Here is a 5,118-nt window from a genome sequence, read left to right as displayed (position 1 = left end):
CCTTCCTACTTAATTTTTTAAATAAATGTTTCAAGTTTGAGAGAGAAAGAAATAAAACACTGGTGGTTTTACCTTCACACACTTCCTGGAATGCAAGACATCACTAAGGCGGTGTTTTCCCCACTGAAGAAGTTATCACAATCATAATGTACCACAAGTCATCAATTCTTACCAGGAAATTAATAAGTGCCTGATCAGATCACAGTGGATCATTTAGCCTGAATCTAGCCCATAGAAAAAGTAAGACAGAGAGCAAAACACAAAGACTCCCTTTTAGTCTGCATCAGAGAAAGAAAAAGAAAATAATACCAAAAAAACCTTCTTTTATGATCAGTAAACACCCACAGGTCTTTGCTGACCTCTCTCAGCTTCCTGACTTTGTTTCTGCCTGACCTGAAGGAAAAGGGAAAAACAGCATTTCCTTCCACTCATCCTCAGTGACGAGCTGTCCCACCTGCTTTCCCACAAAGGCTCTCTTAATTCATTCCAGTTAACCCCTTCATCAGTGCCACAATCAATCAGAAATATCTGCAATTCCTTAATTCCTCATTACAAAGGAACCTCCACTTGAAAGCCAGTGCTCTGGGTGAGGTCACCAGAACAACCAGGACAAGTCAAGGCGGAGCTCCCCAGGGAAGCACACCTAAAAAAAATAAGCCAAGGAAGGTTTTTCAGGAACACCTGGACTGCAAACAATCCCAAAGCTCTTCTGGCAGCCTCAAGAATTGGAGGCCTGGCCTGCCATGCCCCTACAAACCAGTGCATTCCCAAACGGGAAGGGTCAAAGGGAGCCCCCTGTGCTCAGATCCATCAAACCTCCCCCACTGCAGATGTTCCTTGGGACGCTCTGCACCCCACAAACTGCTTTAATGGGGCAGAACAGAGAGCCTGAATCTGAGTCCAAAACCTGTCACTTAAAAACGTCTTAACAAACGTCCATGCTTCCCTCTCCCCAATAAAGAGCAAACCTGAAGAACCTAAAAATGCCAAAAACTGGAACTGCGCTTGGTCTGTTCCCCAGCGCAGAGGTGTGAGATGCAGGCTGGTGCCACGGCAGGAGAGCACAGGGGGCTTTATTGCACATCCCTACAAACAGCACGGGACACTGCCCTGCATCCCACAGCCCTACAGGGAGCACGGGACACTGCCCTGCATCCCACAGCCCTACAGGGAGCACGGGACACCTCCCTGCATCCCACATCCCTACAAACAGCACGGGACACTGCCCTGCATCCCACATCCCTACAAACAGCACGGGACACTGCCCTGCATCCCACAGCCCTACAGCCAGCACGGGACACCTCCCTGCATCCCACAGCCCTACAGCCAGCACGGGACACCTCCCTGNTAAGCAAGCGATAATAAAGCAAACAGCGCTGGGTGGCCTGGGGGGCCAGTGCCCCGCCAGAGACACACAAAACTTGTTTGAAAACTGGGCTTTTGTACTCTTTCGATATCAGTTGTTGAATATTCATTCATTGTCCGTTTGTTGCCTTAAAAGGTAATTCCCCTGCTTTGGAGGTGGGTGTTACCTTTTTGTAACTTATCTCCCCTGGGCTCGTACAGGGGGGGTCTTGCATCATCCTCACGCTGAGGGCCTTTCTCTGTATTCACATGGCACAGAGAAATGTATTTTTATTTATAATTTGTTCCCTGTTCCCGGCCGCAAAAGATTCCCTGGTGTTAGGTCCAGACAGGACCTTTCACCTTACAGACTCCACGGTATGCCTAGAAGTTAGTAAATATACAGAAATAGTTTTTTGTTAGTACCCCTTTTTTATTTTAATTTACTTGGAATAAAACCCGGTGCTGTCACTTATCACACACTTGAAAGCCAGTGCTCTGGGTGAGGTCACCAGAACAACCAGGACAAGTCAAGGCAGAGCTCCCCAGGGAAGCACACCTAAAAAACATAAGCCAAGAAGGTTTTTCAGGAAGTCAGCAAGACCTGAGCTGCAAACAATCCCAAAGCTCTTCTGGCAGCCTCAAGAATTGGAGGCCTGGCCTGCCATGCCCCTACAAACCAGTGCATTCCCAAATGGGAAGGGTCAAAGGGAGCCCCCTGTGCTCAGATCCATCAAACCTCCCCCACTGCAGATGTTCCTTGGGACACTCTGCACCCCACAAACTGCTGTAATGGGGCAGAACAGAGAGCCTGAATCTGAGCCCAAAACCTGTCACTTAAAAATGTCTTAACAATCGTCCATGCTTCCCTCTCCCCAATAAAGAGCAAACCTGAAGAACCTAAAAATGCCAAAAACTGGAACTGCGCTTGGTCTGTTCCCCAGCACAGAGGTGTGAGATGCAGGCTGGTGCCACGGCAGGAGAGCACAGGGGGCTTTATTGCACATCCCTACAAACAGCACGGGACACTGCCCTGCATCCCACAGCCCTACAGTCAGCACGGGACACCTCCCTGCATCCCACAGCCCTACAGCCAGCACGGGACACTGCCCTGCATCCCACAGCCCTACAGCCAGCACGGGACACCTCCCTGCATCCCACAGCCCTAAAGAGAGCATGGGACACCTCCCTGCATCCCACAGCCCTACAGGGAGCACGGGACACTGCCCTGCATCCCACAGCCCTACAACCAGCACGGGACACTGCCCCCTGTCCGGCGTTCCTGCCGCTGGGACACTTTTCTTTATTCCCCGTCCCTGCTGCCCGTCCCAGGACACTTCCCTTCCTCTCGTGTCCCTGCTCTCCCCACCGCCACCGTTTCTGTATCCCGTGTCCCATGTCCCGTGTCCCGTGTCCCGTTCCCATGTCCTGTGTCCTGTGTCCGTATCCCGTGTCCGTGTCCCATGTCCGTGTCCCGTGTCCCGTGTCCCATGTCCCGTGTCCCGTGTCCCGTGTCCGTGTCCCGTGTCCCCGCTGCGGGGCCGTTCCCGCGGGGCTGCAATGCCCGCCTGTGGCCGCGCGGTGGCGCCCGCTGTCAGCGCTGCCCCTGCTGGATCCGCGCTGGATCCGCCCCGCATTCCCGCGGGATTGCCCCTTGGATTCCCGACGGGATTCCAGCTGGATCCGCCCCGCATTCCCGCGGGATTGCCCCTTGGATTCCCGACGGGATTCCAGCTGGATCCGCCCCGCATTCCCGCGGGATTGCCCCTTGGATTCCCGACGGGATTCCAGCTGGATCCGCTCCGCATTCCCGCGGGATTGCCCCTTGGATTCCCGACGGGATTCCAGCTGGATCCGCTCCGCTGTGCCCCCTCGCCCCGGCCCCTGAGCCACCCCGAGGGCCGTTCCACCCGTGTCACACCTGAACGCCGAATTCTCTGAAGTTCTCGGACCTTTCTTTGCAGGAGCCGGGAAGGGGCAAAGCCTGGATTTGTAAAGGAAAAGCAGTGCCCTTGTTGGGGCAGCAGTTCTGAAGGGCGGAAAGGGCAGGGGCAGAGCTCTGGGGGAAGGATGCAAGTGCCAGATGTCTTCTTTACTCAAACGTCGGTCCAGATCAGCCTTCCCGGCTTGTGTTTGCCTTTTGCCAGAAGGAGTCGAACACCAAGTCCTGCTCCTTTGTCACATGACAACTGCAATTTGCTTCTGGTGATGAAGGTCCAACCCTACTTTTTTAGAATATACTCCTTCCAAACCAAACTACAACAACGAAACAGGGTTTTCTCAAGCAACACCAAACAATTTTTATTTTCAATGACTCTTGTAGAATGGTTTTGCCTTGCCTTGAATATTTGTGTACGAACACACTCATTATCCACTAGTCACTATTTGCTAATTCTTTCTATATTATAATCACGCAGCAAAACTTTCCCAAGTGGCCACAGAAACAAACCAGCACCAGGAACCTTTCAGTGACCACCTAAAGGTTGAAAGTATTCACAGAAATCACTCGTCACACAATCACTATTTAATAGCTACAGGAAAGTCAAAGAATCATAATTTAATCAGACTTCTCTGGACAGATTACTGCAACTCTGCTGGTCCACCAGCTCTGCCGAGCTCCGTGTGCAGCACGGTGGGAAAAGCAGGCTCTGACTTTGGGACACAGATCCATCTGCAGCTCACAGGGTCAGCCACAAAAAGTACAAGCAAACACCTAGGCCAGTTTCAGATCTGTTTATAATATTTCTTGGGGCTAAGGTTATCATAAAGGTTTATGGCAGAGTAAGGGACTGTGCAGACAACCTGCCCCACAACAGCCCTGGACAGCAAGCAAATCCTGCTAGGATGAGGGAACATAGCAGCAGGTGGATTTGTAGGTCAAAAACAGGAGAGGAGGAAAACAAGTTCTATCTCCCTCTGATCCAAAAAGTTACGCAATATACAATTGCAAATTTTCTGTAAGCAGAGCCTGCCCAGAGGGACAGCCCTGTTCCTCAGCTGCAGCTGAGCCACCTCAGATCATCCCTGGAGCCTCAGCCTGCTCCAAGGGCAGCAGGGCAAGTTCTCCACACGTACATCTGTGCAGCTGCCTCTGGGATTGGCCTGGCCTTGGTGTAGAGCTGAGGAGGGGCCTTCCTGGTTGGGGAATTACTGTGTGAACAGGAGGGAGGATGGATAAGATGGATAATATGAGTGTGTAACACAGCTGGGGACACTAAGAAGGTCTCCTCTGTATCATCCAGTTGGGTAAGAGTTATCCACGTGGATATCCACTGCAACACCCCCAGTGTCACTGCTGACTGCTCCAGCTTTGGTGTCTGATGAGTTCCCACACCTGGAGCATTTTGCCACGGCACAAGCACAGGCTCTTAACAGCACTGAGCTTGAGAATGATGTGAGCTCTGCAATTGCAGACAGGTGAGGATCCAGAGCAGCAAAACCCACCACCACTGTGACAACACAAGGCTCAAGAACACATGATGGCCATGCCCCGTCCTGCTGCCTCCAGCACTCAACCAGCACCGGCCAGCAGGAGCAGAAGGCAAGGCCAGCAGGGATCCACTGAGAAAGTCAAGCATGTAAAAGATCTGGCACCAAGGAATACTCCTGGGAAGCTGGCAGAGGGCTGGACACTGAGCAGTCAGAAGTGCCAGGCAGCAAGCTGGCATCATTATCTCGTTCTGCTGATTTGGCAGCGACCACTTGTCACCTGACTGAGCAATCACACCCTGAGCAGCCTCAGATCTGTCTCTGAGTACAAGCCCAGAACTGGCA

The sequence above is a fragment of the Empidonax traillii genome, unplaced genomic scaffold (assembly GCF_003031625.1).
Source record: "Empidonax traillii isolate 1590-97213 ecotype Southwest subspecies unplaced genomic scaffold, ASM303162v1 scaffold1589:size187462, whole genome shotgun sequence".
NCBI classification, from domain to species: domain Eukaryota; kingdom Metazoa; phylum Chordata; class Aves; order Passeriformes; family Tyrannidae; genus Empidonax; species Empidonax traillii.
This window is presented reverse-complemented; position numbering follows the sequence as displayed.